Consider the following 21,909-nt stretch of genomic DNA (forward strand, 5'->3'; position numbering starts at 1 on the left):
GCGCCACACCTCCAAGGGACGGCTGTCCTCCCCAATGTCACCAGTGACGTCATGCAGGGAGCCAGGGGCCAGTGTATCAGGCTGTGGCCTCTCCCCCCACACTCGGCTCGCCAGAGCCTGCTGCCCACCCTGCATCCAGCTTTGGCCTCCACCTCCCCGGGCCCCGAGCCACTGGGCTGTGCACAGAAGCCCAAAGGCCCCATCAGAGGGCCACCTGGGCTCCCGCTCCTCCAGCAGAGACGGATGGAAGCCCTGAGTTGCGACCCGATTTCATGCTAACGCATGTTCTCTTTTTCCCGGGAGGAGGGGCAGTTCCCGCCCTCAGATTTTCCAGAAGTCCTCAGAGGCCCAAATGCTGAAATCATTGCAGAGAGAAGGGGCCCTGACAGCCCCCGCGCACCTGCTGTGGGCCAGACCAGACCTGGCAGATTTCCTTCGTAGAGTCTCTGTTTCTCACCTCTAAGTTCTTTGAAGAGCAGAGAGCTCTGCGTAATTCACATGCACAAGTGGGTGGGTTTGGAGGTGAGTCTACACCCCCGAGCCCATTCACCCCAATCTGCTCCGTGAACCTGTCCATGCTGGGCCACAGCCAGCCTGCTCTGCCCACCTCGGCGGGCTGTCCCTCTCTGACCTGGCTCCCCGCCCGTGGAAGGAAGGGCCGGCCTCGCTCACCTATTCTAAGTCCTGAAAAGAGTCCGTGGGCTTCACCAGGAAGCCCTTTCCTGAAAAGGCATGGAAGGTGGGGCTCCAGGGCCGTCCTCGTAGACCCGGGTGCCTGCCTGCTGCTGAGCTTATCAGCCGTCCACTGCCAGTGTATTAGGCCTTGCTTCGGCTCCTGGGAGCAGGGAGCTGTGTCCTCTTCACCTGTGCCCTGGGAGGACCCGGCAGGCTCCAGATGCTGTGCAAATCCTGGGGCTCCCCTCCAGCCGAAATGCCAGGTAGCCGGTCCTGCTGCTCACCACCCCCCCACACACACTGGAAACCCACTGAACCAAGGCGGCAGAGGGGCTCCCTTCTCTCCAGGGGTTCACAGCCCTGTGGGGCCCTGGGCTGGAGACAGGGCCAACAGCCCCCTCTGCTCATCGGTCATTGTAGCCAGAGCTGGGGCCACAGCAACAAATGGGACCATGGCAAGCTTCCCTAGACTCTTAGCCCGCATTAAGGACATTAAAAGCACTGTGGCTTGATCCTGAAGATAGATCCACAAAATTACAGCTGAAATGAGATGGGAAAAGATGGGCCAGCGCTTCTCTTTCCTCTAATCTCCTTAGTCAAGCTCAATTTGGTGTCCAAACACGCCCGAGGCAAATGCTGCATTTTGCTAAAGAGATTTAGGAAGGCAAGGTATGAGATTATGCAATTTTCCATTCGGAAGCATCTGCATAAATTTGCATATCATATGCATTCTCACAATGGATCCGAAGTTGTATAATCGACTCCGACCATCGGTTTTAATCTTACTGTGTTTTTTCATCGATTCCTACAGATGACATGAACCCCATTACCTCGGAGCTCCACAACGGATTACCCTGACGACGAGCCCGAGACCAGCGCCTTCAGGAAGGAAAGGGTCCCTTGAATCTGGGACTCAAGGTGGGCAGGGGTCCCCACACCGACAGGTGCACTGTACGAGGGTCTGCACGAGCCACTCTCTTCCCGGGAGAGAAGAGCTGGGCCAGCAGGCAGCACCAGGAGGGCCCCTGGCCAGCTTATCCCCTTGTCCCTGTCACCGGAATCTGTGAAATGGGCGCAGTTTCACCACGTGCTTCCGTTCTCCCTATGCTCATCGCCAGGGTCACCTGTCAAGACTTGCTCGCAGGAAGTAAGTGCCACTCTAGAATTTGATCTTAACACAAGGGACTTGGGGAGCAGCTGTGGCTGCAAGACCTCGACTCGGCCCCTAAGACAGGCTGTTCTCAGCCAGGGAGGTGGACAGTCAGGAGGCTGGCCCTGGAAGCAGACTTTTCCAGAACCTTCCACTACTGCCACCTGCGCAGCCACTTGTGAACAACAGTGACTCGGGCGGCCACATGGCAGGAGCCCCGCAGCCCCACGCCCCGCCCACCAGCGGAGGCTGGCGTGTGATTGGAGAATGCTCGCTGCTTAAGGTACCTGATTTGCATTCGGGACGTCAGCTGCGGGAGCGCCTGGGAAATGTAGTCTGGAGCCTTCGGACCTCTGCAAACACAGGAAGCCTGCCCAGAAGGCAGCGGGAACAAGTGTGAATGCACCCGCCAGGGAGCCCGGGGGAGCAGGGACACTGGGCCCACGCAGGGTCCCTGGCAGTTCTGCTCCCTCCAGCTCTGAGAGCTTTGGACAGACCGCTCTCCTGTACTGGAGCTACCCTGTGCAGGGGCATGGGCAAGCCGGGCTCTGCGCGGCTCACGTTCGGCCCCAGCTCCAGGGCAAGTTACCTGAGACCCTCCGCGCTGACCGGCCGGGGCCAGAATCGTCTCTCCAGAGGGCGGTGTAGCGCGAGGTCTGGGGGAGGCGACGCTCAAGTCACCGCTCCTGCACGCAGTGAGGGCCCGGTAAACCGGACGATGGTGGTTGGAGGGAAACGAGGGCCTGGGGGTCTGGGGGTCAGTGTGGCAGTGGACAAAGGGCTCGTCTGGAAGCTGGAGGCCTGTGGTCTGGGCCTTTCAGAGTTGTTCTGAGAGAAGTTTCTTCCCTGCTCCTCCCCACTGTGAGGCAGCCGCTGGGTCCCACGGCTAAAAGCCCTCCCAGCAGGACGGCCTTTGTACGAGGCAGAGAGAGGGCGAGCCGGACTGGACCCCTGGGGGCACCAGTCCATCTCTGTGGAATGGCTTCAGAGGACCGCCACTTCCAGCCCCAGGTGGGCTGTCCCTGCAGAGCAGGGCCCCGATGTTAGTGATCTTCTGCCAACAAGACCTCGAGTGGCCCCAGGAGACCCTTCCCGCTGGCCCTGCTGGCCCCGCTGGCCTCTGTGTCGGGCCCTTTAGCCAGCCCTCTCTGGTGGTCCTGTCTCCCTCCCCAGCTCCTCTTCGCTGCCCAGCACGGTAAAGGCAGGCAGGTTCTGGGAAACGTCCCACCTGGGGGCGTGTCCTCAGCTGAAGCGGGGTTGGGAGCTCTTCGCAGTTCTCCAGAAGGGTCATCACGTCAGAGGGTCATTGTCAGCTGGAGCCTGGCACCCTGGTGGGTGGGTTATCCTGCTGGTCCTGGGCAGAGCTCGGGCTGAGCAGGGGCCTCCAAGGAAGAGGGTAAGGAGGGAGAGGTGAGGTAAAGTAGGGATGCATCTGGCTTATGGCCGCCCTCTGGGGGTGAGCACAGCAAGCAGGTGAGCGGTCATGGGCTAAGCCTCCAGCTCAGCTCTCTGGGAGGCAGGGACTCCGTTGATTTTAATAGACGTTGCAAACCCTCCCTGTTGCAGACCCTAAATAGAACCCGGACACTGGGGGAGGCCTGGAACCTTCTGTTCTGTGGCCGGAACCACCACCAGCGGCAGCTAGAAGACAGCTCCGGGGAAAACATGACTGTTTGCCGCGCGAAAGATCTAGCTGCGTTTGCCAAGTGCAGGGGACAGAGAAGTGTGGCCGTCTGCAGAAACGTGCGGACCGGTTCCGAACTCCGCCGAGCTGCAGTGGACACGTGGTGATGCAAGCCGAGGCCCAGAGGTCCTCGCGAAACTCCATGTATGCTTCTGGGAAAACTACAGAGGAAATACTGGACATCCGAAGGGGAAAAATGAACTCCGAGCAGGTGCGCGTCCGGGGGCACAGCGGTGAAATGGCAGTGCAGGGACAATCCCCATCCCGGCTGTTTCCCGGAGGAGTTTCAAGCTGCGGCGCGAGCATCTGCAGTCCACACGCGGCGCCAGCCATACGGAGGCGGGGGCCACAGAGTACGCCGGGGACCGCCGGGCAGACGGGGACATACGGCTTCCGGCTTCTCTGTGCGGTCGCCCGGTTTGCAGGGATGACGAGACGCCCGACCCGAAGGATGGGGACTTGCGGTGTCGCTGTGGGCGCTGACCCCTCTTTGCGGCCCCCTTACTCACTCCCCGGGCAGCGCGCCGGACGCACTCTCTGCAGTCAGAGCTCTGGTGTGGGGCCCTGGCGGATGCGGAGGGGGCTGGAGGGGGCTGGAGGGAGCAGACCCCGTGGCCCCCAGCCCCCAGGAGCCCAGCCAGGAGCCAGGTGTACCAAGGGGGAGCAGGTGAAAGGGAGAGGACAGGGGTTCAGACTCTTGCTAGACTCCCTTGTTCTCCACCCACCGCTCACAGCAGAGCACGGGAGCCGGTTGCTGGAGGCGCAACCTTTCTCCGCTCCTGCGCCAGACACCTGGCTTCCCGCCTTCGGGGGACCTGGCCTAGGAACATGGCCTGACCCAGCCAATCCGGTCTTCTTGTCCCGAACCACTGACCTATCAGCTGCGCCGGCCCAGAATCACGTGGCCAATCAGATGTGACCGTCCCTACCTGTTTAGCCAACCTGACGTACCGCCCTCGAACTCTCAGCCAATCAGATGCATCTGTCCAGAATTACTGGGCAAATCGGTGTGCCCTGACGCGGGCAGCCTGCAGGTGTCCTGGCTGGGACATTGGGCACTCAGGGGGCCCGCGGCGGCCGCCTCAGCGACCAGGGCTGCAACTCTGGCTGCATGGCATTGGAGCAGCATTCCTCTCCCTTCTGACAGTGTGGCCTGCTACCCTTTAACTTTTTTTCTTTTAAAGATTTTATTTACTTATTTGAGTGGGGTGGGGAGAGGGAGAGAGAATCAGAAGCCGACTGGGCGCTGAGCTCAGAGCCCCACGTGGGGCTCGATCCCACGACCCGGCAAGCTCCACCTGAGCGGGAACCGGGAGTCAGAAGCTAACGACCGAGCCCCCAGGAGCCCCTGCTCGCGAGTTTCTAACAAATCACTCTTCTGCTCGTGCTAGTCGGAGTCCGTTTTCCTCTTGCTTACAATTCAAGGGTGGGTTGCGTTTGCGCTTGAGTGATTCTGGCCGTTCTCTGAGCCTTGCGGGGTGATCTTCAAGGTGGACCGGAGTCCCCGCCCCGCGCTTCCTGCGAAGCCCCCCTACAGCGCCCCGCGAGGGGCCGAAGCTACCCCCAAACACGGGCTTGTTAGGTTTCTACCTCATTCCCCAAACACGGGCTTGTTAGGTTACTTATTAAGTTGGTCTCCTCCTTTCTGCGAGGAGCTGAACATTTGCAGAAACAAACAGTGAAACTTCAGAAACAATGTGTCAACCGCGGCTGAGCCCCCCCCCCCCCCGCCCACCCCGTGGAGAGCTGTGCTCCCCAGGAGGGAGAACCAGTGAAGCACGGGGCAGCCAATCGTTGAAATCTCCTTTAAAAAACGCATGAAGTGTGTCCCATGCAATATTCGGGATATGATTATACTGAAAAAAATTCCTGGTCGTTTTCTGGAGAGTCCCACGTCCCCCGGTCCCATACTCTGGGGCCACCGTGCACCTTGTCCTCCTCTGCATCCGCGCGAGGATCCATTTGCTTCGCTTTGGAGATCTGCTGACAGCCAAATGGCTTTTCTGCAATCCATCCCCGAAAGCCCAGGGCCTGTTCTCCGGGCCTTATTAAGACGACCATCCTGTCAGCGGCGAAGAGCACGCGCACGCAGCCATGTTCCAGAATCGATGCGGTCTCAATAACCAGACTGCAAACGTTGTCACGTACTCCATCATCAGGAGCCCAGTATGAAGCATAAACAGCCTTCTGGGTCATTAGGGCTCATTTTCGCCTTCCAAAGAGCCTGTTTCTCGGTGCCTCTGCTCCTGCCCGCCTGCGACCCAGCACCACTCAGCCCAGACCCATCACGCACTTACTCACTCTGTCCAAGCCAGTCGCTGCCGGGAGCAGTCATTTTCCAAAGAGCAAACACATTTGCCTGATAAGACTCAGCATCCTACTTTCCCTTCGGAGAGACATGGAAGCTTCTTCTTGGGTCTTTTTTTTTTTTTTTTTAGATTTTATTTATTTATTTGACATAGAGAGAAAGCAAGAGAGAGCTTGGGGGGTGGAGCGCAGGGCAGAGGGAGAGGGAGAAGCAGACTCCCCACTGAGCAGAGAGCCCAATGTGGGGCTCGATTCCAGGACCAGAGCCAAAGGTGCTTCACCGACTGAACCACCCAGGGGGCCTGCTTCTTCTTAGTGCTCATGAGTCACCTGGAGCAGGGGAAGGGAGACCGTTTCCCAGATGTGTGGCCCCAACACGCTCTCCCTGGGAAATGTGGCGCAGAGAGGGGACAGCCTGGTGGTGTAGCCAGATGGAGTCAGGAAGGACCTCAGCCTGTGCTTCCTCCTGACTCACATAAGGATCGCCAGCTGTGTGTTGAGCCGTTCCTGAGCAGGGACCAGGAGCCTAAAGGAGTCCACATTCTCTTCCTCAGGATCTGGGGAATCATCGTGGCTGCTTCCTGTTGGCTAAAAAGACAAAGCGCCACATTTGAAGGCAGCGACTGGGACGGAGGCTGTCCCGGAGCGCCATCTCGGCGCAGTGCACTAACTGCCCATGGGGCTCTGTGAATAAATCCCATATGTAAATGATCGTTCCAAAAAACAAGTCCCCGCTGTAGCTGACTTTGAAGTTGCCAGAAGGGCTGAGGGCTTCCCAGCAGGAGCCATTCTTCCACCGATCCACTCGGGGACACTGGCTGTGCACCTGCTGAGCTTCTGTGAGGGGCGCTGGGGCTGCCGCTGTGACCGAGCATGGGACGGAGAGGTGCCCCCGCTGAGCAGCTGGCATCTGGAGGGGGACAGCATGCCAGAGCCGATGTCGTAAGGGACCCACAGAGGACATGGCTACCATTAGGAACAAGCATTCCCGGGGGGTCTGTGATGGGTCCACCAGTCAGAACCCCGAGTTATCTGTGCGCTCCCTCCTCCTGCCCCCCCTTCCACGTGGCCTCCTATGTCTCTCCTTAGAACATGGACGTGGTCTGTCCGCATGTCTCCAGGTCACTGTCGAGTTTCTCCTGGGCATCGACGACGACTCCGGACAGGTCTCCCTGGCTACTCTTCACCGGACACTCTCTCCTTCCAATGACCAGAGTGATATTTTAACATGTGACCCAGATCATGTCCTGTCTTCAAACTCGCCAGAGGAGGGGCGCCTGGGGGCTCAGTCGGTGGAGCATCTGATTCTTGGGGTTTTGGCTCAGGTTGTGATCTCAGGGGCATGGGATCAAGCCCCGGGGCGGGCTCCACACTCAGCGGGGGTCTGCTTGAGAGTCTCTCTCCCTCCGGCCCTCTCCCCACTCTCTCACTCTTTCTTAAATAAGTAAATAAATCTTTTATAAAAATCACCAGTGGCTTCGCATTTCATGCAGATAAAACCCAGACTCCCTGCCTGGGCTTACAAGCGCTGCAGGCTTCAGCCTGGCCTCTCATCCTGCCCTGCAGGGTCTCACCGTGTCTCTGTGGGCTCCAGCCAGCAGCAGGGTCTTCTGTTCTACAAACAAACCACACTCATCCCTACCGCAGGGCCTTTGCACAGACTGTTCTCTCCATCTGGTCTTCTTTCCTGGCCTTCAAATACCTGGCTCCCTTGTCTAACAGGTCTCCGCCAAAAGACCACTTCCTCCAAGAGCTGGGCTGCTCTCCTCGAAGCATCACCTGACTCAGGTGTGTCTAGTCCGCTTACCTGTTTGTTACCTGTCCTTCACTGGTGCACGCTGTAGCCTGACCTCTGCAACGCTCTCTGGCATGCAGCAGGTGCTCCGTAAGGAGGCTTGCCCTGGTGACAGGACGGGGGAGCATGGAAGTTTCTGGTGGAAGTTGTGTCTCAGCCGACACCAGCAGGTGGGGAGCACGCTCCGGGAGGAAGCAGCAGTCTTCGCCAAATCACTGGTGGGAAAACGACATCGGGACATTCAGGAGGTGGGAAGATGACGGACACGCAGGGCATGGGACGCGTGGTCAGTCATCCAGATGTGGCTTGAGAGGCGGATGGGTCACACCAGGCAGTGCCGATGGGACACACTCCGAATTTCAGCCTTTGTCCAGAAAGCAAATGGGGGGGGGCACCGAAGTCTTTATGGAAGGGAGTGATAAAACCCTCTTTGCACTTTATAAAGGAAGGCTGCGTGGAGACTGGAGGGGAGGGGAGTGATAGCGGGGGTCAGCAGACCAGCCGGGGGCCTGCAGCCTCCAGGCACGAGCAGGTGCTCCCACAAGATGTGCTGGACCCCGGGTCTGCCCTGGAGGGGGCAGAGGCCAGGAGGACCTGGTGAGGGCCAGAAGTCAAGGGTAACTCCCGGTCATGGTCGTCCATGGCCTGCAGTGTGCTCTGACTTCTACCGCAGAGCAGTGAATGTGGGGTGCACCCGCAGGGAGGGCCTGGGCTCGGCTCGGGACAGTGAACTTGGTGATGTCCCTGAGATGTCACCGTGGAGACCCGAGGGCTTGTTGAATACCATGATGATGTCACAAGGAGTCTGAGAGCTGGAAGAGGGCAGTGTTCAGGCTGGTGGCTGGAACTCACGGTCAAGCTGCTACTGACTGCAGGGGGCAAGTGGTGCCCCCCAGAGTCCTGTGTTAGAGCCCCAACCCCTCAGGACCTCTGGGTGTGGTCACAGCTGGAGCTGGGGCCTTCACAGAAGTGATTAAAGAAAAACAAGGTCACCAGGGTGGCCCTGATCCCATGTGACCGGTGTCCTAATAAGAAGAGAGAATCAGGACACAGACACACATGGAGGGACGACCCCGGGAGGACACGGGGGGGAGCATGGCCGTCCGCACACTAGGAGAGAGGCCTCGGGGGGACCCACCCCGCCCGCGCCTGGACCTTGGGCTTCCAGCCTCCAGGATGGGGGACAGTGAGTCTCTGCTGTGTGAGCCCCGTGTGTGGGACTGTGTCGTGGCCGCCCCAGCTGACCGATACACTGATCCTGAACCAGAAGGAAACAGAGAAAGATGGGAGAGAGAGAGAGGCAGAGAAGCCCCGACCACCCTCTCTGCCAAGCTGCTCGAAGAGCTGACCCTATTCCCGATTCCATGGCCTCCCTTCCCAGCCCTTCGGCTTTTCCGTTGGGATTCTGTCCCTGGCATTCCTCGCCCTGTGTGCTCACCCTCCTCCGTGTGCCCCCTGTCCTCAGGCTCTGCTGTGGGCCCCTGGTCCCCTTGGCTGTCACCTTGCTGTTGTTCCTGGTGCTGCTCCCCGGCTCTGGACCCTCCCAGGGCAGGGACCCCATGCACGCACAGAGGCTCAGGGGGTCTGTCTCCAGCCACATTCTCCCTTCAAACCCGGGGTCCAGCTCTGGCCCCCGATGCCCCTAAATCAGCTCACACTCAACCTGGCGCGTCCTCTCCCCCAGCTCTCTGCACCACTCCCTATTTCAGGTGCAGAGTCACTGTCCCCCTGGGGACCCATGATGGACCCCAGGGGACCCACTCTCCTCTCTCCTGGTGACCTCTGTGTCCTCTGATCTGCCCATTCCCTCTGTGGAACTGGGGTGGGCATCCTGTCCTGCGTCGAGCCAGAGGCTGAACCCGAGGCTGTACTGAAGCCCTGTGTGTCAGCCGCCCCTGCTCCCCATACCTGAGCCCCACCCCGGAGCCCGATACCAACGCCAGTGCCTCCTGCACCCTTGTCCCTCCTCTCTCCCCGCCGATCTGGAGCTCACTCTGTCCGGATGTGCAAAAGCTCCAGTCCATGCTGGGCCCAGGGCTGCACACACATTTTTCTGGAGGAATCCACAACCCACTCCAGGCTGGGGGGAAGGAGTGCAGTGTCCACCCATCCTTGATACCAAACCTGCTCATTGTCCCTGCCTCCATCCACATGCCCCTGCCCCGAGTGCTCCCCGGGGGGTGAGGGGCCATTTCCAGAGATTGCCTGGGGTCCCGAGCCTCTGCTCTCAGGAGAAGGTTCTGCTCTGTCTTCCCAAGCAGGAAGCTGGGCCTGGAAATTCCAATTAAGAGAGAGTAGCTGGCGGCCCCTGACGTATGGCTGAATGGCCACCTCCCTCCCCCAGCCTCCCAGCCAGGGCGCCACGAAGGGCACAGGGATGCTAAGATTTAAAGGTGGGAACCGGGGGCCTGAGCTGTTGGCTCTGAGAAATGAACGCCGGAAATGGCCATGAGTCATTGCAGCAGAGGGGGCCAATGCTGTCTCTGCTGTGACCTGGGGAGAGGGAGCTGGGGACGTCGGCAGAGGCGGTGCTCCCCACCCAGAGCCCCCGGCCCGCAGAAAAGGGACATGGTGGTCTCAGTCCCATATGTATGTGCATCCTGAGAGCTGGGGGTGGGGGAGGGGAGGGGTCCTCAGCTCTCAGCAAGTCCAGGCGTGGTCTGCGGATCCCCTGGGCGGGCCTTGCACACGGCGCCCGGCCAGCGTGGCGTCCAAAAATGAACAGCTCAGCGAACGACATCATTCTGCTCATCAAACGGGGGGTATTCGGATGGACCAGAACACGGGCCGGGGAGGGGGTGCAGAGGGAGGAAAGGTTCACGCGGTGGGCGTGTTGATGGAGAATATGGCCCCTGCTGCGGGAGGGCTCATGGGTTAATTGGCTTGTATCTGTGACTTCCACGATTTCCCAGTGGCCCGTGCCTCCCCCTCCTGCCCACAGCTTTGTCCCTGCGTCCTCCCCCTCATCACTTTGCTCCTCGCAGCGCGGCCGTGGTCAGCCGTCACCTGGGAGCTTATTAGGAAAGCAAATTCATGGACCCATGAATCAGAGTCTCTGGATGTCGGGTCCAGGAACCTGGCTTTTCTGGATGATTCTCACGCACCCTCATTTACGGAGCACTGGGCAGGGGAGGGACCTCTCTCCCTGCATGGCAACGGCTGGGGGACAATGTGGCAATGCATGACACGCTCGAGTGATCTGCTTGGCCACCCGAGAGCACAGACCCGCAGAGCGCCAGTCACTGAGCGTCTTCAAGACGGCCATGTCACCTGTAGCACTGGTGGGCACTTCAGACAGCAGACAGGGGAGAGGCCAGGGGTCTGCCCCTCGCAGCACGTGTCGCACAAGCTGCATCCAGCTCCCTCTTCCGGCCACGCAGCTCCACCTAGCCGGGGTGGGATCTGGGAAACTAAGCTTTTCAGCCGGGCTGAAGGCCAACGCCGGCCCCCGACCCCGGGTGTCTGTTATAGAAGAAGGAAAGGAGAGGGTGGGTGGGCCGCTGTCCTGGGAATGCTCATGCATGCCAGATGCCCTGGGCGTGGTTTGCTCTGCCCTTGAACATGGCAGGACTGCTGTTCTGTCTTCTTAGGGGAGTGGGGAGTGTGGCATGAGGTCTGACCTCTGAGCTGGGGGTAGAAGTAGGTCAAGCATGTAGGGTGTTGGCGTGGGACTCCTGGAGCTCCCTCCCCCTTGGCCTGGTGCTCAAGGACAGAGCTGCTCCCCAGCCTGGGGCCCTGAGGGCCCTGCTCTTTGTCCCTGACCCCTGTTGGCAGGTGACAGAGATGTAACCTGAGCAAGAAAGAAGCTGGCCTGGTCTGAGACCACTGGGATTCAGGGGATGTCTGTTACTTCAGCATAACCTCGATTATCCTGACTGGTACAATTCCCAGTCAGTATTACAGTCTCACAAAAGGACTTTTTCTTTTTTTAACTCTTTCCTTTTCTGCCTTCAAGTTCTTATCTCTTCTTCACAGCTCAAGCTGCTCCTCCCCTGGGCATCTGGACCTTCACAGGCCGGGTTGGTCCTTGTCTTTGCTCTTTGCATGGGGCCGCTGCCAGAGCAACATCTCCCTGCTTGTCAGTCACCTCCTTCCCAAGTTCCTCTCCCCACACTGAGCTTCCCAAGGGCTAGACTGGGTCTTACACGTGTCTGTCTCTGCTCCAGAACAGTGCCTGGCACATAGTAGGCCCTCAAAGGAGGTGTGTTGGATTGAACCAAAAGCGGGACACATAAGGACAGATGAGTGTGTCGAGTGGTAGACTGTTCCTGCCCACATGACTTTGCTTGAACCTCTTCCTTTCTCGCAGTGCTGTGTTTCATTTCTGAGCCCCCATTGGTGGATACTAAACCTCTATCCACCTGTAAGGGAGCCGTTTCTCAGAGAGAAAGCAATCATCCAATGCGTATTCACTGACAACCTACTATTGCCTGGTACTTGTCCAGATTCTGGATATATGGAGCGGCACAAAACAGACAAGAGCATTTACATTCTGCTGCACAAGATGACAACAAGAGTGGTTCAAGATGTCATAAAATGGAAGATGGTGCCAGATGCCATGAACAAAAGCTCACAAGCAAAAGGGCAAGAGAGAGATGGGGTGCTGTTCCTTCCTTCCTCCCCTCTTTCTTCCCTTACTTCCTTCCATCCACCCTCCTTCCCTCCTTCCCTCCCTCCCTCCTTCCTTTCCTTCCTTTCTTTCATCCCTCCCTCTTTCCCCTTCCTTCCTTCCTTCCTTCCTTCCTTCCTTCCTTCCTTCCTCCCTTCTCTCTCTCTCTCTCTTTCTTTCTTTCCTGCTTTTCTTCCAGCATGCTTGTTTGCTTTTTTGAGAGAAAGAGTGCAAGCAGGGGAGGGGCAGAGGCAGAGGGAGACAAGAATCTCAAGCAGATTTCCCACTGAGCACGGAGCCCAACACGGGGCTCAATCTCATGACCTTGAGAGATCATGACCTGAGTGCAAATCAAGAGTCAGACACTTATCCTACTGAGCCACTCAGGCGCCCCAAGGGTGCTGTTTCTAAAGGAAGCTGAAGAAAAGCCTCTTTGGGTAGGTGACGTTTGAGCTGACGCCTGAAGAGAGCGAGCAACTCACCGCCGTCATCTGCTGAAGGAAAGACAGTGTCGGGAGCAGAAATGACCTGAGCGGGGAAGGCGTGTGCGGGCCAGGTGCCGGGAGAGCCGTGAGCCCAGGGGAGGGGGCAGGGGCATGGAGACGTAGACGGGGCCCCAGCTGGAGGAGACTGGGCCGGGGCTGCCACCAGCTCACATGGTGGGGGGCTGTGCAAAAGGAAAGTGCACAGGACGGGTTGGTATATGGATAAAATGTGGGGTGGAGAAAGAGGAATTAGGGGCTGCTCCAAGATTTAGCCCCCCAGGGAGCCCAGGGAAGGACCGGTCTGAGGGCTGGAGAGTATGTACCCCACACTTGGGCGGGGGGCGGGAGTGGGGCTGGGCACAGAGGTTAGTCTTGGACACCTGCCGTCACGAGGCCGGTGGCTGGACAGGGTCGCCAGGGGCTGGCGGAGGACACGTCTGGGGCCGCACGGAGGAGAGCGGTCACCGGCAGAAGACGAAGGAGGAAGCACACTGAAGAACAAAGCTTTAAAAAGGCAAAAAGGTGAGCCTCGCAAATGTGGAACAAACAGCCCAGGTTCCATTTACCTCACGAATGACTAAGGGGCCTACCAGATGTTGCCACCAGCCCACGTCATGGACGTGCTGCCCGCGCCCCAGCCGGTTCTAGCCCCCGGCAGGACCGGTCCACGCCGGCAGGCCCCGTGGATTTGCGTTTCCCTGGACAGGGGTGGTTCACGTTATTATTTTCCATGAGAATTCCCAGCCACTCTTCTCTGCAGCTTGTTAAATAGCTCGTGGGGAAGGCGGGCAGAAGGGCTACTGGACACTATTCTCGGGGGCGTGGTGGTGTCACCGCTGTTGGTGGCCCCTTTTGAGGCCGTCCCCAGTTTTCCTGATGCGGAACTTCGGTGTCTGAGAAGCCACGTAGGGAGAGCGTGTCCAGAGGGCAGAGTCCGGGGCGGTAGAGAAGGAGAGACGGGAGCGGGCAGGTGCGCGGTGCGGGGCCGGTGACCCAGACGAGGGGTTGGTGCGGGCCGGGGAAGACAGCCTGCTCGCAGGTGGCAGAGGTGATGGGTGGGCCAGTGGGGTGGACACCTTCGGGGAGGGAACCTGTGTCCTTCATCCATGCTGGGAGCAGAGGGGACCTCGGAAGGAATAGTTCTCACGGCCCGGGGCTGCTCTGGAGTCACAGCCCGAGGGCCCTCCAGAGATGTACCTTTTCTCTCAGAAATCTGTGACCCAAGCAGCCCTAGGCCACCTGCCGCGCGAGAGACGAGCACAGGGCGAAGCACTGATTCCAGACGGCGCGGAGACATGAACGCCGTCCTTTGTGCCCAGTGCACGTCCTGGAGCCTGGGGTTTGGGTGCCCACTCCCAGGGCCTGAGACGGATGTGCCGGCTCTGGGCTGGGACGTCTCCTGTCCCCCTGCCCCCACTCTGCCCCCAGCTTCCAGGTCCAGGTCCCCCTCCCGCCCTGTCCCCGCTGCCTCCCCAGGGCTCACAGCTATTAAGAGCCTCGGCAGGACGGCTCCCTGCGGTCCCGGCTCCGAGCTCGGCTCTCCGCGGCTCTGGGCCGCGCCGTTGCCGAGAGAAAAACGTGCTAGAACATACCGCCACACTTGCCCCCGGTGGAGCGGGTGTTTTGTAAACGTGTGACTGTGTCGGTGCGCACCCCCGAGACTCGGCTGTCGCATGGAGGGGTAGCGTGCGGGGAAAGAAAGAGGCCGAGGGAAACGCCAGAGGATGGGGAGGCGGGAGGCAGCCTGTCAGGGGAGTGGCGGGCGGCCGGGACCTCGGCTCCTGGCGGGTGGCTGGACCGTAAAGCCCTTCTCAGAACAGGAACCTTGGGGGCTGGATTTTCTCCCCACTCCATGCAGGAAACTGAGGCCCGGGGCTTGGGGATGGGGCTGAGTGCACAAGCCCAGCTCTGGTCCCGTCGCGGCTGCCCAGGGGAACCGTGGCTGGGCCGATGTCGCCTTGAACCTGGAGGAGGGTGGGACTTGCAGGGAACTAAGTGTTTCTGCTTTAAAAGAAGGAGCCGTGTGGGCAGAGGCCGCGTCCCCCTGTGGCTCTCCTGCAGCGCGGCCGCCAGCTCCCCGCCTGTCTGAGGGGACGATGCGCAGGCACAGCCCGGGCTGGGGTCCCCCGTGGCCCCAATCTCTCTAGGGCTCGCGGCCCCGGCCCCTGCCACAGCGAGACCCACAGCCCTCAGCCGACCTGAGGCCAAGCCGACATGGTCACTGGCTCCCAGGCACCGATCCGAAGTGTCCTGACAGTGGGCAGCCTCGTCCGGGTGAGCCCCTGGCTCAGGAGGACAGGCCCAGGCCCAGCGGGGGCAAAGGAACCTCGGAGGGGTGCGAGGGGCCAGCCGCCAGGACGTCCCCCTCTCTCCTGCGTGGGGCCTGCAGTCACCCCTGTGCCACATGTGTGGGGGCAGCAAGCTGCGGCAGCTCTGAGCGGCGGGTGACAAGGACGCATGCTAAAGCCACTCAGGCGAGCCAGATTCAGGGTCTGGGGGAGGCTCGGTGAGCCCAGGATGGGCTGGAGCAGTTACCTGGCTCAGCCGGATGGTCACACACCTTCCCTTCTCCTGCCCCAGGGGAAGGCAGGGCAGCAGAAGGCCACACGGAAGCCAAACGGGGAGCCCGGACCTCCCAGTGGCTCCTGGATGCGGCACCCCGACCAGGGGCCTCAGGGTTTCTTCATGGTTCTGCGAAGATCTGCCCGGCATCTCCCCCCGGTACTGCCCAGTCACCGGCCGGCACGCTCCCCTCAGCTGGGCAGGGTGGGGGTCCTTTCCTCCCTCGTCGTCTGATGTGTTCGTGAAACAAAGTAGGACGTGTGTGCATGTGTCGTGTGCGCACGCTGTGTGCGCCGTGTGTGCCGTGTGGGTTGTTGTGTGTGTGCCGTGTGTGTGCACGTCGTATGTGTGTTATGGGCACATGTCATGACCGTGCATGTGTGTGAATGTGTGTGTGCTTTGTGTGCTGTGCACGTGCCGTGTGTGATGTGTGTCTCGTGCGTGTACATCTGTGTCATGCCTGTAGGTATTGTGTGTAACGTCGTGTGCACATCACGAGCCGTGTGTGCATGGGTGTGCCTTGTGCTGCATGTCATGCGTGTGTCACGTGGAACACGAGTCACACACGCCATGTGTTCTGTGTGCGCCTGTCCTGAGTCCGTGTATGGGCCATATGTGCCCACACGAGAACATACATGCCGGCCAGTGCTGAGGGCTGTGTAAGGACGGATGACAGTCCCCATCCCTTCCCCGCTCGTCAGTGGCATCTGGTCTCTGTCCTGACGTCATGACGCACTCGCGACCCTGCTTCCCCCACAGCTTCCCCACCCGTCAGTTTGGGGCGCTCCCTGCGGATCAGTTACGCGTCTGCCTCCCCTCCTGCCGCAACTCCTCTCCCGGGGGGTGGCCTCCCTGATTCTGGACGGAATCGTTATTCAGGACTTGTTTACTCCAAGTAGGTAAACATTGTTTGCTTACGAGCCAAGCGTGATCGTGTTCTGTTTTTCCGTCCCTGCCCCGGACATCCAAGTCCCCTCACGCGGAGGTGGAGGCCACTTCTCTCTTTCGTCTGTTCCGGGACTTTGCCTCCAGCCGCTGGCTCCCTCATCGATTTTCCGCGGCGTGTGGTCTTCCCTCTGGCGCGTGTGCTGTCCGAAGCCCAGGTCACGTCCACCGCCGGTCTTGCCTAAAGCCTGGGTCCGATCAATATTTCATGAACGATGATGGACGTCCTTCCAAATCATCTCCAGAACAGCCTCCACCCAGACAAGGTCTCAGAAATCTGGAAAACAGGAGGAAGGAGGCTTCTTGATGTAGGATTTGGCAAAATCTTCCTTCCTTCCTTCTTCTTCTTTTTTTTTTTTTTTTTTTTTTTTTAAGATTTTACTTATTTATTTGACAGCGAAAGGCACAGTGAGAGAGGGAACACAAGCAGGGGGAGTGGGAGAGGGAGAGGGAGAAGCAGGCTTCCTGCCGAGCAGGGAGCCCGACGCGGGGCTCGATCCCAGGACCCTGGGACTGTGACCCGAGCCGAAGGCAGAGGCCTAACGGCTGAGCCCCCCAGGCGCCCGGGGCAAACATCGTTCACTGGGTGTGAAGTCTGCGTACACGTGGCCTGGCGCCAACACCGCCTCCCAGGAAACATCTGGGTGAGGAAGAAACCACTGACCCGTGGGCTCCAGGACTCGGAAACCGTCGCTGGTTTGGGTATTGATTGTCTGAAACAAGAGACTCGGCCTGGGTTTGGGGCGTTATCGACCAAGCATGAGTCGGAGCTCAGGTCGGAGCTTGAGTGCTTCTGTTGTTCCCTCCAGAGCTCCCCAGACGGTCTCCGCTCCCGCTTGCAGCGCTACCGGCCGCCCCGTCAAATCAGGGCATCAGACCCCCTCGGGCAGGGAAACGCCGGTCTTCCGTGAAGTGCAAACGGGGCCATCCGTCACCAGGCGGCCAGACTGTTTTGCCCCAAGCTGCTGGGAACTTCTGTTCTGTCTTTAAAGACCATTTAAGCATTTTTTTTTTCCCTCGGAAAGAGTTTGAAGTACTTAAAAAAGATGCTATTGTGAAAATGTCACAGGATTGGGACTTATTGTCTTAGCTTATTGCCAGCTCTGGAGATGAAAGTTTCGGGCTGTGGAATTAGGGCCTTGCTATTTTTGATGTCCCCATTTCTCAAGATAGGTGGTGTGTGAGCAGATTTGCTGGCTCAGATTGCCCTCCTGGGCCCCTGGCTCTGACAGGACCTGCCGCAATTTTCAGCCCCCTGCTTTGTCCGAGTCCGTGCAAGAGGCCCAGGGCTCCCCCTGCTTTCACCGAAGCCCGAGGGGCCAGATGCAAGTAAAGACTCACCCAGGATCTTAGGAGAAAGTAACTGGCCTGCTTCTTTGACCGTCTATAGAATGACACAGAAAAAGCGCTTTTCTGATAAGCGTATAGACGTGCTCAGAAAAACAGGAAGGGCTGGTGTTCTGTGTGTAATGAGGACTCCGTGTCCCGCCCCAGAGCTCTGGGCTTCCCTCATCTGAGGTTCCTGCCTTCTCCCGAGCTGGCTGCCCAGGGAATCAGAGAGTGGCCTGTTGACAGAGGTAATCAAGGGACACTTGGATGGCCCCACAGAGGGTGTCACAAAGGGGCCCCAAGCTTTGGTCCCAAGCACTCAGATCGATGGCCCCTACCTTCCTGTCCCGTCCTGAGGCCATGAGGCTGACAGGGTCAAGAGCAAGGTCTTTTCAGGCCCAGCCACCGAGGTCCGTGCCCGACTCCCTGATCCCTGCAGTGACCGTCCTGGGCAGGTGCTCAGCAGGGCCTCCCATTTTGTCCCTGCAGCTCCTTTCTCAGAGGACCAGGGCCCAAGGATGGGGAGTCCGTTCAATAGAATTAGGGTGCCCCGAGCATCTATCCAGAACGAGGCCAGGGTGTGAGCGGCATATAATCTAAAGCAGAAATAGGACAAGCGGTGGCCCTGAGGGGGCCCCTCACCGACCCAGGGCTTGTGCCTGTGAGCTTCTAAGACAATGCCTGCCTCCTGGCCATTCTCGGCATCCGCGGAGACACAGCGCTCCCCGAAGCAGCAGGCAGGGAGAGGGCAAGAGTTTTTATAAGATCCGCCAAATGACGACGAGGAGGGCGTTTGCTGGTCCTGGACTCCTTGCTCCCTGGCCATCTTAGAAGGTCTTTGCTTCTCTGCCAGAACTTTATTTTATGCCAGAATTATTTTATGTATCTGCAGATTTGTTTTCGTCTGTGTCCCCCACTTGGAAGCCCCGTGTGAGCAAGGACTATGGTGGTTTTGCTTCCCCGGGGCCTGAGGGGAGTTCTTGCTGTGCACGCACCGAGTGCGTGAATGCAGTTTTGAACAAAGAGAGGGCTTTAAGGGAGGGTGAAGTCTGACCTCAGATGCTTCTCTAGGATATCAGCCGCTCCACAACAGTGCTGATTCTGTGAATCTTGCTGTATGTTTTGGAGGGGCATGTGGCTGGCCTCTTTGTCAAGGAAACTCAGAGGGGATGGAGGGCATGGATGTGGGGGAGGTGGTGTGGGCAGGGATGGGGGCAGAGGATGGGGGTTAGAGATGGGGGTTAGAGATGGGGGTACGAGGATGGATCAGGGATGAGGAGGGAAGTTATGGGATTTGGGAAAGGAGGGTGGGGGTGGGGCAGGGATGGGGTTTGGGGATGGAGGGCAAGGTGGAGGGCAAGAAGCAGAGTTGTGGAGGTCCCCATCATAAAGGTGATGTCAAGGACAGTCTCTTCCCTAGTCCAATTTTCCTCATCATTTCCTCTTTGACCCACGGGCCATTTAGAAACGTGTTGCTTGACATTCAAGCACTGGAGCTTTCTAGGTGTCTTCCAGCTGTGAAGGTGTACGTTAATTCCAAGGTGAACCCAGAAGGCAGTGGGGATGTGCTGGGACAACCGGGTATCTATCTGGAAGCAAAGAAACTTGACCTTTACCTCCATTACACACCCAAACTAATTCAAGGCAGATCTAAAAGTACAAACAAAAACTGTAAACTTGCTAAAGGAGACACCCAGAAGATACCTATGTGACTTTGAGATAGGCAAAACACTTCTCAGACAGGACATAGGATGTCAGAACAACAAGAAAATTAAATTATTGGACATTATCAAAATCTAAAATTCTCTTTATCAAATCAAGAGACGCCACTAAGAAGATGAAAGGAAAGTGGCCAACTTGGAAAAAATATTCACAAAATATTCATCTGACCGTAGACTTGTATCTAGCATATATAAAGAACCCCTACAACTCAATAATAAGAAGACAAACAACCCAAATAAAAATGGGCAAAGCACCTGAACAGACACTTCATGTGGCTGTCCGGCACTCCACACGTGTCTGCGTTCATCTGCCTCCTGATCGTCTGCAGGCTTCTGATGTTGGCACCTGGTTTTCTTGGCCAACCACTCCTCTTCTGTCCCTGTGGTTGGGTGGAGCTCACTATCCCTTCTGGTCCCTGAAGGAGATCATCAGAACTTCACATTCCTCTAATTCAACGTCTGCTCAGAAATGGACTCACAACCCAATCAGAGCCAGAGAGAGGCAATTTCAGGACTTTCTTCAGAAGCTTGGGAGAGACAGTCTTTTACACCCTAGTCCCAGGGCTGCTAGTGGCCAGCATGCTATACAGCAGAGCCAGGCAAAAGCAAATTCCAAAGATGTTGCTTGAATCCCTGGATCCAGCCTAGCCTGAAGCACAATCTTCCCTTCTCTGTCAGCAGACCTCTTTGCCTTATGACCTTAGAGTCTTCCCCCCAGTCAAGGGACTAGTCTGCTCCTCCACCTGCTTAAATCTGGGCTTGGCCTTGTGACTTACTCTGGCCAGTGCCCTGGTAACAAATGTGGCACAAGCAGAGGCTTGTGCACAGGGCTGTTCTCTCTCCTGCTTCTCCTGGACCAGCCTGCTAGGAAGTAAGTTACGTGGCCCTCTCGCCCCAACACCCTCCAGCCTCCGGTACCAACAGACAGCCAGAGCCATCCGGCCATCTCATGAGCCAGGTCTCCAACTTGATGCCCTGGCTTATGGCTGGACTGCCCAGCTGACTCAGCCCCATGGGCAATCCTGTGAGGGTGGTGGTTCTACGACACTGGGCTTGGGGATGGTTTGTTACACAAACACTTTTTGAATCTGCATATATGTGTGAGTCTCTGTCTATGTATTTTAATTGACAAACATATTTAGATTAACCCAAATCTTATTCATGGTGTGGGTGCCTTGTGGACAGAGTAACCAAGAGGGAATATTCTAACTTCTTTTCTAATCACACCCAATCTTTTCACCTGCTATCTGCCACCATCTTATGCTTTTAAACCAACTTCTGCTTCCTGACACCTTCTAGAAGTTTCTCCCCAGTGGATGGTGATGTGTGCAGACTCAGAGGTGACATGTGCATGTTCTTGCCTAGGTGCTCTGAGATGACCCATTTCCTCTTCAATTCTGGGACAAGCTAGCCTCACCCATTAATCATGGTGACCTCACTTACTACCTTACCTTCCTCCACCTTGAAGCAGAAGGAGGGCCAGGTCACAATGGACCTGAGAGGTTGGGAGTCTTCCAGGCTTGGAATTTGTGGTCTCAGTTGATCCCTACAGGCTTGGCTAGAAGGGAAGGGGCTTTTCCTGTGGAAGTTCTAGAGCTGACCTCAGGTTGTTTTGGGAACATCAGACCATTGGGACAGGGAGATGGATGGGTGCAGTGACCCAGAGCCAAGAATTGGAGACCAGAGACTCCAGGGTCAAATTCCATCCCTGATGCTGGTGTCTGCACCCACAAATTCTCCTCTTGGGGGCTTAAGCCCCTGGCCCTGCAGGATGAAATCAGTAGCTCCCCGTGAGGACAGGTGGGGGTAAAATGAAATGTAGGGCAAGCACCCAGCTGAAACCCCAAGCATGGGACGATCAACTAATGGGAGATAGCACAATTGTCACTGATGTCATCATTGTCATCGCCATTCTCTCTGTTCCTACAACCAGTCTTGGGGTCACCACTGAACAGAGTAATGGTAGCCAACATGTCTTAATTTGCAAAACACTGTTCAGTTGACAGAGCATTGGTTGCTTCAGTAGGTATTGCCCCGGCTTTTGGGTGGGAGGACTGAGGCTCAGAGAGTTTGGGTTGCTGGTCCCAGGTCACACAGCTGGTCATCAGTACAGTCAGGACCCAAAGACTCAGTGCCTTCCAGATGTAGTCTGTCTTGGACCTGGGCCCTTCTCAGCCTGGACCAGGAAGGGCAGCAGTTCCAGACTTCCTAGAGTGGGATTTAGCTGCTTTGCTCTGCTTATCATGAACTCCCAGCCCAGGCCTGATGAAGTGTGTCAGTAGTGAACACAATTATCTTTTTTAGTGAACACCATGGGCCTCGTCATCACATTCATAAGGGGAGACTTGCCCTGGGGGAAATACAGTAGGAACATCCCACGTCTGCAGAATGGCAATGAAGAGGGTCTTGGGGGCAGGGGTGGGAGGGGATCCTGCACTGATTGGGGTGGTCTCTTTCACAGCATCCATCTGCCTGTCTGCATCCGGCTCTACTCTATTTGTCCCTCATCCACCTACCTATTTACCATCCATCCATCCAACCATCCAACCATTTTTCCATCCACCCATCCACCCATCCATCCATTCACCCATTTTTCCATCCACCCATCCATCCATCCACCCATTTTTCCATCCATCCATCCATCCAT

The sequence above is a fragment of the Lontra canadensis genome, unplaced genomic scaffold, assembly GCF_010015895.1.
Source record: "Lontra canadensis isolate GAN:19392208 unplaced genomic scaffold, GSC_riverotter_1.0 scaffold66, whole genome shotgun sequence".
NCBI classification, from domain to species: domain Eukaryota; kingdom Metazoa; phylum Chordata; class Mammalia; order Carnivora; family Mustelidae; genus Lontra; species Lontra canadensis.